The sequence below is a fragment of the Ambystoma mexicanum genome, chromosome 5q, assembly GCF_040938575.1.
Source record: "Ambystoma mexicanum isolate Mex_15411 chromosome 5q, UKY_AmexF1_1, whole genome shotgun sequence".
NCBI classification, from domain to species: domain Eukaryota; kingdom Metazoa; phylum Chordata; class Amphibia; order Caudata; family Ambystomatidae; genus Ambystoma; species Ambystoma mexicanum.
The window spans coordinates 802,048,723-802,062,893 of record NC_090933.1 but is presented as its reverse complement, the minus strand read 5'-3'; the positions used below and the strand labels follow the sequence as shown (position 1 = coordinate 802,062,893).

At 44.2% G+C, this 14,171-nt stretch overlaps 1 protein-coding gene across 5 annotated transcripts in view; it reads right to left on the bottom strand.

The window, feature by feature from the left end:
- Positions 1-14,171, bottom strand: part of RALYL (RALY RNA binding protein like) — a 2,307,036-nt gene that overhangs the window by 2,124,659 nt on the left and 168,206 nt on the right. The gene's annotated exons all lie outside the window — the stretch shown is intronic.

Genomic DNA, 14,171 nt, shown 5'->3' with positions numbered 1-14,171 from the left:
TACTCACAGTGAATGCACAAGTGTAGTTTCCAAATGTTAGTGCAATGTTTATCTAAAATAAACACCTGTTATAATGACACATTCAGTTTAACGTTAAGAACTGCTGCAAATATTTCCCATTCACATGTAACACATACTTTGGAAACAAGAGGCATAGGGGACTGTGGGCCTGATCTGTTGAATATGTTGCACAGTGCAAGTCCCTTTGCACCAGTGAAAAGTACTTTGCACCATGCAAAATATTCCATGAATCAGGCGCTGTGGGTTGGATTTACAAAGCATTTTTCAATGGGATTGCGCCATTGTAAATCATGGCGTTTCTTCACTCTGTCATTGCAAGTTAATCTGCTGAGGCACAATTATGGTGTGGTCGGGTCCTTTGGAGAAGATACATTCCTTCTACTGCAGCACATTTCTCGTTATTTACTTCCACTAAAAATTAGCATGCTCTGGTTTATCAAAAGACATGTATGAAAAAGACACTAGGGGCCATATTAAAGAAATGGTGCTCCAGCGCGAGTGCAAGTATTGTTAGAGCAAAAATTGCCCTAGCTCATAAAGCATATTCTTTCACTGCATTTCTGCACCAGGACAATGTCTGCCCTCATCCTAGCACTTTGCAGTGGTGAGAAAACGCATTAACAGAATACGTTGTTTGCACTTAGGCAATTTTTGTCCAGTGTTATTATCACTTGCTTATGTGCAAACTTTGAACACTTTGGAAATACTACTTCACCATCTGTACTATTACTGGATGTGCAGAGTTTTTCCACCCACAGAATAGCACTACATTCCTGACTACGAAGCTACACAATGTTGCAAAGCTTCCAGTTTCCTTTCCAGTTATGCCACCAATTACTTAACCTACCTGCCACATGGTTAACCAGGACAACATTTTTTAATTGAAATCCCTCACTACTAGGATAAGAATCTCAGGCACCCCAAGAGACAGAGAGAACAGAGCTCACTCGCACATTATGTGCATGTACTAAAGAGTATCAGAATCAACATGATGTGTACATGTTCTGCCCACACCAAACCACATCCCAGTGATCATGCTATGAAAGCAGCAGGGACCTCCCAGGAGGGCAGGGGAGAATGGCAAAGTCATTGTCAGAAGCAAAGACTTGTCCCAGCAGAGAGGGGCCAGATCATGCAGTAATGGGTTGATACCTACCCACAAAAGGGTTAGACAAATACCAAGTGCCATTCCAGGAAATATAGGAGACAGGATTATTGTCCCGTCACACCATGGACATTAATAACCGGCATATCAGGATATTGCCCCTATTGTGCAGACATGTCTTTGTCCGGTAAGAGTCGGTGCATGAGGCTGTAATGGCCAGTGCACCGCATCATTTTGAGAAGTAGCACTCACAAATGTCGTGTGATGAAGTGGAACTGGGGAACTTTGTAAACAATTCTTGCTTTGCTTTTGTGGGGGGTTATTTATGTTTTTGTTTTCCTTTACCTTCCGTTAAAAAAAAGAATTACAATAGATCAAAATTGGGAAAAACATGATTCTAAAAAACAAAGAATAAAAATCCAATAAAATTACATGTTATACTTTCTTCAATTTAATTTGGTGAAATGTTTTGGGTGTTGAAGAATAAACATTCAATTGAAAGTAGAGGTTTGAAGAACAGGCACCCTACTTCAGGACATCATTGTTTTATATAGAATTGGAATCACATTAAAATCACAGACACTTTAGTCTCTCTATCCTCTTTTCGAAAGGCAGTGCACTTATCTTGTGAGAGTGCTTGAAAATGTGGACAGTTATCTTTCCTAGCACATCGCACACTAATAATTCAGGACGACCTTCAGTCTAAACTATGGCAACAGTGCTGTGTGCCTTGCTGAGATTTGGTAATTATGTTTTGCTACAAGTCCTACCACTTAATGGTATTCAGCTCAGACTTGAGAGTGGTTCATTGAGTAACTTCTCTCTATTCAGGCTTATGCCTCTTTAGGGTGGCATACAGCAACCCCTACAAGACAGAAGAGACATACACATTCAGACTGTGTTCCCACCACTGTGAGATAGGAAAGATGTAAAAACTGAGTGTGTACCCTCACCCCTGCGGGACGGACGAGATGTAAAAATGCAGGCTTTGCCTTCACCCCTGTATGAGAGGAACGATGTAAATAAAATGGAGCGTATTCACGCTACCCTCTGCAAGTCAAGAGATCTATAACAATTCAGTGCATGCCCTCAGAGCTGCAGGACAGGAGAAACAAAGACTGAGTGCTGGACCTCACCCCTGACATTTCAGGCTGGGTCCCTACTTCTGCTAACAAGTGGAGGGATCAACATTGAGTGTGTGCCCTCACCTCTGCAAGAGAGGAGGGATGTAAAAATTGAGTGTATGCCCTCACTCTTGTGGGACAAAAGAGGTGTAAATTACAGCCTGTTACATGCAGGAAAGGTGGGGCATACAACATGTGTATGAATATTCAACCACTGGAAACTCTATGTGTCATTGATTATGCACACCTGTGTTTTGCTTGGATGGTAGACACACAAAATGCAGCACACTTTGTACTTCACACTCTGAATGGGTGTGTCATCAAAATTGTTGTGTATTGTCATGCTGGGGTTCAACATCCATTATTTGCCACCACAATACTATTTAATGTCCAGTGACAGAGCTAGGAGTATCAATGGAAACAACAGTAGACGCCACCTACACTTTACTGCCCAGGCTACCATGTTCATTGGGACTCAGAAGATCATCACCTGCCTCAACTATGATCTGCTTCTGACTTTGAAAATGCTGTTTCTGTGCTTGCAAAATCAATGGTATCTTGCCATAGTTGTAGCTCACATAGATCAATTGTCATTCAATAAAATGAATAGGCAACATATGCCAGTCAGAGGTGTCTCTCCTGTGGTCAGAGCCAATGCAAAAGTAACACTAAAAAAACACCCTGACTATATACTAGCTAAGGGGCTGCGTATAATGTTAATGGCTACATGGACAAGTGCTGCTGGCCACAAACACTGCTTGGAGAACCAGTACTTAAGTTGGTCAACATTCTTTCCAAGGTGGCATTTAATACTCAAATGTGCATCCACCATCTATGTCATTTAAATGCACATCCACCTGTAGGCACACTATTGCTGCCTGTTGCTGTCACAGAACAAGGCACATTGTATAATTCTGAACATGGAAGGGACTCCCACAGGGGGGTATGTGTTGAGTTGCACACCCTTCATGGATACCCCTGCATACTCCTGACCTAGATAGAGTTGAAGTTCATACAGAGGACCTCGAGAGGTTACTACCAGTCAAAGTCAGGCTTCTTACTCACTGCTGCATATGCTAAGTAGTTGTTTGTGTTCTTATAGTTTACATTTCCTTCAAGCCTTTTCTCTGTAAACAAGCAATTGTTCAAATGCCCTTTTGAGTGTAGTCTTGCACATTCTATGTATTCTGTATGTGTCACCCTACTGCCCATAATGCAGCCAGTTATACCTTAAAATGGAGTTCAACAAAGGACCCCAAAAGATATTAAATATTTTCTTTCATGCTTTGCTTATTTGTCCACATAGCCCTAGTGAAGTGGACTTTTCCACCTTCTGGTGTGACCATGGCCTTTCTCATTATAGGAACTACTGCATCATACAATGTAGGTACAGCCTTGCATGAAAAGTAATTCTGCTTCACAATTTGGCCAGCAGGTATCAGCACTTGCCATCAGCACTGTGAAACCTTTGTTTTGAACAAAGGCATATGGCAGACATGCTACTGCCAGAATGATCACCAATTTAGCATTGAGCAACTGTGCTCATGAATGGTTATGCTGATATTTCAGACAGCACTCACAGGAATTGCTGAGATTTGGCTGGTGCATAAAAGTATTTGCCTACCACTATTTTCTGTTGTGTGCTGATAATGGACCTGGAAGACAAATTACTTTGCTGTTAACTGACACACCTCTGGTTTCAACAGGCAGGCCAGTGCCAGAAAGCACTTAAATGCTTGTTGATTCCTCGGAGCATGAGGGCTTGACATGAGGTTACTTCATATGTGTGACGAATTGCCTTCTGTCAAGGGTGTAAAACCCTGGCTTTTTTATTTGTATTAGCAAATAGAATGATGACGGTAATTCTGTCTCAAAAAGAGGTAATCTGCCAACCAGATTCCCCTTGCCCATTGACTGCAGGCCAAAAGCATAGTGCACTCGTGCCCTGCCACATCAGTAGTCTGATCTGTGGCACCCACTCTATTTGTGGCATAGAGCAGACTCAAAAGGCCACGAGATACCCACTTGACAGCCACAGAGACAGAAAAGTCCCCGGAGCACAGAGGCAGCATTTAAGATAGCCCCCCTACCCAAAATTCATTAATCACCCTTGCTAGTGGCAGTTTAAACTCTAGGTAAAAGCTATGCCAACATTTAGGCATTGTGAATGGTTCTACTTATGATCACAACTGCCTCATTCCAATGGATATCGCACATGTTTCAGCTCCTGTGAGTCAACTCAACTGTGGAAGGTGATGTGCATTCTGGTCAGTCGGGTGTAGCCTGCCCAATGGCCGGACGAGAACCTGGAGGGCCGGGCCTCCTCTTCGATCTCATTGTGAGGGCAGGTGACACCCTCAACCCGATACAGCCATATGGCAGGTAGCTGTCCAGGGTCCGGGCATCAAGGGAGCACATCCATTCAAAAGGAGTAGCATCACACCAGGGTGCTGCATCTCGAATGGCCTTTTTTCTCAGTAAGAAGGGAAACTATGGGATTATGAAAGGAAGGATGGCTCTGGTAAATGGGAGACGTTTTGTACCATCTTGACTCTCACTGTCCCTCTCTCTCTCTCTTTCTTGTCCCATCCACCTCATTCATAAGCAAAGCACTTTGGTGTGACATCAGAAGGACAATGTCTACTCCTTGCAAGAGCTGGGATTGGACCACTAAGACAGGCTAGCTTTAGTCAAATCACCTTAGGACGTTTTCACTTAAAAGGTGGGGTCTGACACCCCTTCAGCAGATTTAATCAGTTCCAATTGGATCCTTTAATGCCACAGATTAGTTCTGAATATCTTGCTGGACTTTCTTTGAGAGAGTTGTACCCTCCAAAGCGCTCAGCTTCAGGTGAATAAGGAATCATCTAAGGCAGAAGCAAGATCTGTCCTCCTCAGCTACCAAGGCACATCAGGAGTAAACTCTGCTGTGAATCAGGACGTACCGGTCTGCACAGGAATCTGCTGAAATGCGACAGCAGACCCTGAATGGAACCATCCTATCCTTGAGTCCCCCTGGAAGTGCCTCACAGCAACCAGACAAGCAGAAGCTCCCCGTTCACTGCACAGAACGTGTCGCTCCCTTTTCACCGGACCTGGAATGAGGGAAGTCACTGGTGCTGATTGCGGTGCTCCACCCATCGAACATTGCTGGCAACTTTGACCTGATCGACACAGCATTGAGTGTCAAACAAAGCACACGACCTGGCAGGCCCGAAGTGACTGCTCAGGGGAGGGACCCAATGCAAATCAGTGGATAGTCACTCGCCGACTGCAACCGGGGGTTACAGCCATGGCTTGGCCCAGCTAGCCCTTGAACTGCTGATTCATCAATTGCACATCAGCGTACCAAAGATTACCTTTGATGACCATTTCCCACCAAATCAAACTGCTGCAGCATCACCACCAAAACCACCGAGCAGCTGAAGCCTGACTTTGCCTGGCCAACTGTGAAGCGTTCCCGAGGACCGCACAAGCCTGCATCCTAAAGAGCAGCCGTTCTACCACACAGAACTCCTGAGTTGACCCCTGTTTGATGCATGCTTGATGCACAGGCTTCCACGATCTCACACGCCTCTACAGAGCATGATCAGATCGCATCAAAATTCAAACGGATCTGACTGCGTCAGCCCACCAAGAACTGAATCCAGGTACATTTGACTGTGCTCTGCCCCCTTGTTCCACTTGGACCCTAGATATTGGCCAGGTTAGGATTGCTACTGTTTTCTACCAAAATATCCTTTTTTGTGCTAAGTACTTTAACTAGCACCCCTGGAAGCATGCTCAGAGTGCTACTTTCTCCAGTCTGTCATGGGTGGGTTTTTGTGCTGTATTCTCTATTCGTTTTACATTCAATTTCCGTGTTTGATTAAAGTGTTTATATTTTGATAGCACCTTGATTGGCCATTCCCTTTATTTTGGACTGTGATACTTTGTTGTTTGGGTCGCTACTGGTTCACCTTCACACTCCTCTTAAGAACATAGCCTTTTATTGTTATTATGGTATATATAGAGCGCAGACCTAGCTTCCAGAAGCAATGGAACACTGTTTGTAGGGGAAGACTAGAGTGAGGGAAGCAGTGTAAAACGGGGGAGGGTAGGCAGTTAGCAGCATGGGAGGGAGACAGTCAGGAGCAGACCACTGAGTCTCAGGTAAGGTAGGGGTTACGGTGTGTGGACCTAGTTGTTAATAAAGAGCCATTCCTTGAAGAGGAAGGTATTCAGCCGTCCCTTGGCCCACATTGTCACAAAAGGCGAAGGAGGCATATATCTTTACTGTCCCTGTTTTACCATTATGATTGTGTTCTTTGGTGGTTTGGAGAAGTGTGAGGGCTGAGTGGGCCATTTTACCCATACTCATCCTTGGATTCTGCTTTGCAAGAGTACAGTTCATTACAATATGCCTCAGCAATGATGACGTGCCCAGATGTGTCAAAGGGACATATGTTTTATGTACAGCGTGCAAGTGGCAAGATGCTGATCTTGACCCTTTACAAAGAAAGTCCATATGCAATGTGGGCTCACATTAATTGTCATAGGCTGTTGAGCAGAGACAGAAACAAAGTGTACATAGTGCTCTACAAGGTGCACATGTGCAAGAGGTGAAGTCATGGTTGAAGTCATGGCCTAGTAGGTGTTGTCATTGATTGACATACATCATTGCCACCTTGGGAGCTCTGAAGCATGGCAACAAGAGTGTAAATGGGAGTAGTGCTTTATGATGGTATGTGTAAACGCTGACCATGTGCAAGGGATTGTGGTGGTGGTAGGTGCCTTTCAGGCTGTACCTCCAAGACTGCTTGGGTTGGACTCAGTATCCGTTCTTGTAGCTGTAGAAACACCTCTCAGTCTTTGCTTGCAAAAACTCAGGGTGTAGTCAACCTCCTGGTCATTATCATCACCATCACCACCACCATTGAAATCATTGAAATCATAGGCCAAAAGAGTGGAAGAGACGGGGATGCAGTGGCTGTGCTAGGCTGAGAAAAAGCCTGCTCTTTTTAACATCGAAAACTGGGTATGTCTCTGTTGCCCCTGACCTACTGCTCAAAGCTGCAAGTCCAAATCCCACGCATGAACACATGCTCCTTCTGCCACAGATACAGTGGTACTCCAACAGACCCCTGAAGAACCTGTATCTGTACACTGCGTTCCACACTTGTGCTAGGCTCTGATCCGAGAACCTGCAGTTGGGCTGGCTGCACTCAAATGAAAGGTTTTAGGGACCACCACAGCTTTTATAAATAGCTCCCATTTACATTTAGCTTCTTTATATATATTTTGTGTGATATGCTTGTGAGGATTGGCCCTAGTGCACTGGATTTGAAAGTCTAGAGAGTACAACTCCCATCCTTCCAGTTTTACTATACCTTACCTTACCTTCCTCGGTTATAATTGAAGAATGTGCTGACCCCAAGGCTACTGACCACCACACTTCTGATTATCTACCACTATGACAAGAGATTGATGTATAATGAATTCGTACATCCACTAAATTAAGATGCCAACTCATGTTAATACTTTCTCTTTGGCTTTCTTCTTAATGCACCCCGCAAAACGTACTAGAAATAGACCCTAGAAATGGTGATATCGAGTAGTGATAAACTATCGTTTATTTCTGGTAATTATTGCTTGAGCGTTCATGTCTTAAACAGAATCTGTGTGTTCTCTCCCTCGTAATGCTTATACTAACCGGCACCACAACTGCAAACAGTAATTCTTATTCAGGAGTGCATTTTTGGATCAAATGCAGAAGTCTGAAGCTGATTATTTTTTCTTATTCTTGGAAAAGCCTTTCAGCTGTTCCCAGTTCCATGCACCTTTTCTTATTCATTTTGATTTCATAAATACTTGAGCTCACAAGGAAATCCACATGTAGCCATCAGATGGGGCATGTGCACGCACACCCCTCCCTCGACCACTTCTGGGATGAGGTTTGCATTGCTTTTAGCCCAAGGACATTCGTTGACAGCTACCGAGTGGGCATGAAACCCAAAGGGGCCAGCTACTGTATTCTATTTGGATGAGAAAACCGTTGAGACTAGAGCTGAAAAGCAGCTCACCAGGGAGCTTCAGCAGTGCAAGCTTAACGGGAGCACCCCCTTACCTCCCACCAATTATCCCCACAGGCATACTCACGGGACCGAGTGCATGCATGACCAATGGGGTTCAAAAGTAATTTGATTACAAGACTCAATTGCAGACAAAACCTTACTTAAATTTCTCCATTTCATATGTTCTCAATTCTGTTTTGCAGGTGTATAATCAACAGACTAAGGGCCTCATTACACGGTAGGCGGAGAACCATGGTGCAATTAGCACCATGGTTCATGCCGGTAAAATACCGGCACCGCCTTGGTGGAAAGGGGTAATTCCCCCTTCCACCATTGCCCTTCCCCATTTTTGCCCCATAGGGCATAATGGGAAAGGGGAAGGTGCTAATTACGGCACCGCAAATTGCAGTACCGTAATTAGCTCCCTGCGTCCCTTTGCGGGTTGGTTTTTAACGCCTGCAAAAAGCAGGCGTTAAATTCCCCAACCCGCAAAGGGACCTCGTAGTAAGGCGGTAAGGATTTACCGGTACCGGTAAAATACTGGTACCGGTAAACCCTTACCGCCTACCGTGTAATACCGCTAGAACGGTTTGACCTCCTCTACTGCTTTGACGACTCACTCTATTTCACCACACAATTACCTACTTTTCATCCTTGGAAATACTGGTGGAATTAAGCTTTGCGTCACAGTAAGACATATTACATTAAGAAGACCATGTTTCCAGTGTATGTTTGACAAGGAATATAATGTAAGGTTACTGCCTATATCTGAGACAACTGGATTTCATTTGACGAGGACCCACGTTAATAATCCCGAGTACGTGGGCCGTTAACAAGGACTATGGGTTATTTAGATCCAATATTACCCTCTACAGTGGACTCTAGCGTTGCAGCGACCCGGCTGAGGGACGGTTGCCATTTTCAATGCTGTGGTTTACATTTTCAGGTGGAAACTTTTGGAAGTCAATTGTCAAAGCCAGTTTGCAAACATGACAATAAAACCATCCTTCCTAACAGGCCATGAAAAAAAGACATGGAAACAGCTGAGGAAACAAAGTGTCCTGTCAATGCACACCAGGGCAAGCAGAGGCGGCAATGACAATTGTTGATTCAGCAAGGGGGTGGGCACACGTTCATGCCATCGCCATGTAGAGAGGGGGACACCAGGCTCATGAGGACGGATCGGTTACAGTCCCCTGCTAATAGGTACAGGGAAAACACCACAAACAAGAGGTTACCCCAAGATGCTTTGGACCAAATGGGGAGCATTCAACGGTAAACACAAAAAAGTGCAATGTGAACAGTCAAAAAACAATATGCAATATCAAAATATTATATAAAGACAAATATCCATATATAATGAAACACAAAGGGAAACACCATCAAATAGAATTGCATATATCACACCCACATCTCTACCCAAACATAACCCACATGTCTATCATACCTAACTAACACCACTCATGAAATACAAAAACCAAAGGGAATTGACACAAATAGCAAGATGTAATGATCAGAAACTACAGGGTCTACTCCTGTCAGGTATACACTTGAAAGCCTAATAGAAACTTTGAATTATACGGACCTGTGATGCAAAAAGCTCTAAGTCCATCAGGAAAGGCTATTCAAAAGAAAACAATGCACAAAACATCATAATTAATTAATCAATTGCCAACTCGAGTTTCGTCTTTAGGTGTTGTCATTTTGTGAAAGCCTTCATCAGGGACAAACAAGACACTTTTAAGGTAGAGAAAAATGTCAACGATGGCAAATAATAATTTTCTCTGAGTTACACAACTCAAACAGCCATAGCCTATGTAGAGTGCCTCAATGGTGCTCGTTGATTCAGGGCAGACATCATTGGTTTGAGTCTGAAATCATATCACCATCACACAACTCAACAGGAAAAACGCAGCCTACATAATGCATATAGATGGTACTCCTTTTACAGCCATGACCCCAGGGGTGTATTGGGAATGTACCTGCACATGCACCATTTCAGAACAATACCAAACGGGTTCTAGAAAGCACAGTGTATAAGAGAAGACCCGCCTTGACAAGACCTTTGTCTGGTAGGCCGACTATATGAAACTCCATGAAAGTCGGCTCAAAGCGCACACTAATTTGTAACACCACAAGTTATGGGACAAGCACTGTGGAGCTGTGAGGAACAGTCATAGATGGCATGATTATAAGAGGTCTGGTTCAAGATACCTGGAGGTGCAAAAAGGAACTCAAACACCTTCTAGGGAGTCACCCTGCAATTGAAGCACCAAGGCATGAACTTCCTTGAAAATCGAGGCCAGATAAAGGCAATGATTGATAGCCATTTTCCAAGGTAGTAGACTGGCTAAAGATCACAGAACATTCAGCATGTCCCTGCCCCTACCCCCATAGATATCTAATTAATTAACTTTTCATGCAACAAAGCAAGGGCTCTTAACAAGAATTCCTAACGATTATGAGCCGGTGATGCCTCTATCTGTGGGTATATGTATTAACATAGGCCGTGGTACAGGTGTCATGTAAATGTCGAACCCAGTGTCCAGACATAAAGAACACACTGTACAATAATGCCACCACACGAAAGGCAAGCCACAGATGGTGGTGGTTAGTTGGGGAGAGCAAAGTCCTCTTTCCAAGCACATTGGGGAAAGTTGTTATCCACATACTACCAAAGAACTTAAACAGTGCACTCTGTAAATCACAGCTATCTCCTCCCATATAGATTTGGTACTTTTCTCTTACTCCATTTATTTCTACTCCCTTTTACCAGGACGCTTGATGACTTCCCTCATTAGATTTGAACAGGAACGTCTGGTATCCTTGTGTCAGAGGGTTCATTCTTGTGTCATCATTCTAGCGCACTGTACCTTTAGGACATACGAATCGCTTCCAGCTCTGTTGCCATCAGGCTGTGAACTAGTACCCATGGACCTCCAAACCTCGTTGGGTTACGAATTGCTCACCATGAAAAATTCCAAACTCATACCACAGGACTACATCTCACAATCCCACAATTAACACAGGTAACTGCAAAGCATCTTAGGAACAGGAGGAGGGGCGTTGACGATATTCAAATAAGCCAATTGCCTCACCTTTTGCTGGCCTGGAAGTGAACCTAGAGGCTTGGCTCAGTTCTTCCTCTTCAATTCCACCCCCCCCCCCCCCGATTTCCTCTGAACCTTGTCAAAGTGAGGATACGTAGGAGAGGTGTGAAGGGCTGTCTCCATGGGCCTGGGTGGACCTGTCAACTATCCTCCTTCAAATGTGTTCGTACGGTTGGATCCCTATTAAAGTGTAAGGCTGATAGCATTAATAAGCATCAGAGTACCAGCAGCATCTGCATCTCAACACTGTGGGTACACTCGGAGGAGGTTTTACTTGTAGTCATGTGCCACACAGTCCTGCATCTCGTGCCGCATGTGTTCACCACGGCAAGTACAGCGCCGGGGCTATGGTAATCTGTCTTCAGAGCACCGTTTGCTCTTTGGGAGTGATATTTATTTAATATCTAATGTGTTCTTCTGATATGCATCTGTTCCTTGCTTCTACAATCTTTTTCCATTTTCATTTGACCATTTTCACTTTTCACCGGAATATTCACGTGTTTTCCTCATGTTTTACTGACAATGTCATCAGTACACTGGTCGCGTATTCCTTTAATGCTTTGGAAAATTTTTACTCAAATTGGTCATGCAGGCCGAAAATAAAGTATACAAAATACACATGCTTTCATTAACTAAGATAACATGAACTTGCAGAAATGACACTGCATAATCGCATGTGTGGGCTCAGGGTGTCCAGATCAGATTGAAGAGTTTAACAATGCAATTCTTTGAAGGTGTATGAGCAGAGCGCTTTGCATTCAGAGATGAGTGGGGCCTCTATCAGTAATGAAAGCCCTTCATTGTGTTGAAGTCAAGGCAGTGAACTGTGATTTGCGTGGTTCTTCTTCTTGTGTTGTGGGCCACTTGGAGTATAACACAAGAAACTGGAACAGTACCCCGGATTGATTGAACAATAGCAACATTGGTCGCGAAATCCAGGGGGGCTCTCGTGAAGAGTCAATTTAATGTCCATATCCACTGGTCCCCTTGCCTGGCCGCGGCTTCACTACAAATGCAAACTAACAAGAAATCTAGCACATGCAACACAATGCAAATTAAGGGCACGCATACTTCAAACACAGAGCCTTAGGGCCACATTAATGGCAGTACGTGGCTCAAAACATTGGAACGACGGGAGACTTCAAATAGGCCACATATTAAAACAGCCCTCCCTATATGAGATGATCTGGGACCTGCATGTAAGCGCTTACGATTCTGTGTCCTCCATAGGTCCTTTATTAAGACCCAGGTCTTGCTGTAAAATTTCGCTTTTGTGCACCCTGTCTAGGATACCATGGTGTACACATTGCTAGTCCTCTTACTTCACCAGCCCCTTGCCTGTAGTCTTCTGGTGCCCATTAGTGACTTGCTGAATTAGGCACAGCACAAACACCATAACGTGTTGCATCTCTCCCCTTTGATGACTGTCTGATTTCAGTTAATTGCCAAACCCTACCCTAAAAATCTAGAAAGGTCCCTTTTACAATATGAAACTAATCATTAATCACAAAAAGGAGAGCCACCTGGGAAATCCACACTAATAGTCTAGTGCTGAAGATCCTGTCCTAACCCGGACTATTAAACACAGAAAAACAACAAAACAACTGGGTCAATGTTGAAGTGTGCAAAAGGGAAACATTAGGCCTCATTACAATACTGGCGGTAGCCATGCCGGTAAAACAGGCACAGCTGCCGCCAGTATCATTTTATGTCCGGCGCCCAGAACTGGGCAATTACCGGGACATTACTGGGCGCCGGAAAAAAATGCTCCCCATTCCCATTCACGCACCATGGGGCTCAATGGGAATGGGGAGGCCGGATGCACCGACACCATTCAGAATGGTGCCGGTGCATCCGGTATGGGCTGCTCGCGGGTGCCGGTCCGTCCGCCAGGTCAGACCTTGCGTGCGAAAAGGCACCCACGAGCAGAAAATCATAGTTTGCTGGTACGGTAACAAAGGTACTGGCAAGCTTACTGGTACCATTGTAACTGTACTGGTAAACTCATAATGAGGCCCATTCTCTTTGCACCAAAATCACAACACAAAAATATCTTTATTCACTCTATTACAATACACAAACATATGATCAAATATATTTTTGTTTAAAACATGACAATAATTTCATCAGTCATCTATTTTCAAACTACCACACATACTCTATCAGGCAATCTCCACACTCACGAAAATGTGTGCAATTAGGAACCAATTTGATTGACCACAAACCTTCCGTTTAATAGAACATGAACTTGAAAGCAAAATACCAATACATTTAAATCTCTCCAAAAAGTACATAGAATACAAACACATCCAGGTGATTGGCAAGGTGTGTAAATGAAAACAATTATTATACATGCACACTCTATTGTATGCAGAAGTGCTCAATATAACCGGTCATGTTTCTGTTCATTCCGCAGCTAATGCTGAACACGCAAAACAAAGGAAGTGAGGGCTGGAAGGTATGGAATTAATCCTAACCTCTGGCATTGCTCTGGGCAACCCTCCAGACCATCGTTCTTCACCTGCCAAGCCATTACAAAAGGGGAAAGTCCATATGCATAACAAGCTTGGTCCAACCCCAAAAGGTGAAGACCAGTCGAAACTGCTTGGTCACATCCCTTATGCACGAGACCACAAGCATCCCCAAGCAAGTTTCAGCCTTTTTGGGCCTCATCAGTGAGGAGAAGCTTGGATGTCTAGGTGAAGCAGTCCTGGGACCCACGCCTGGGAACACCCGTCCCACTCGGGGTGACTCACGC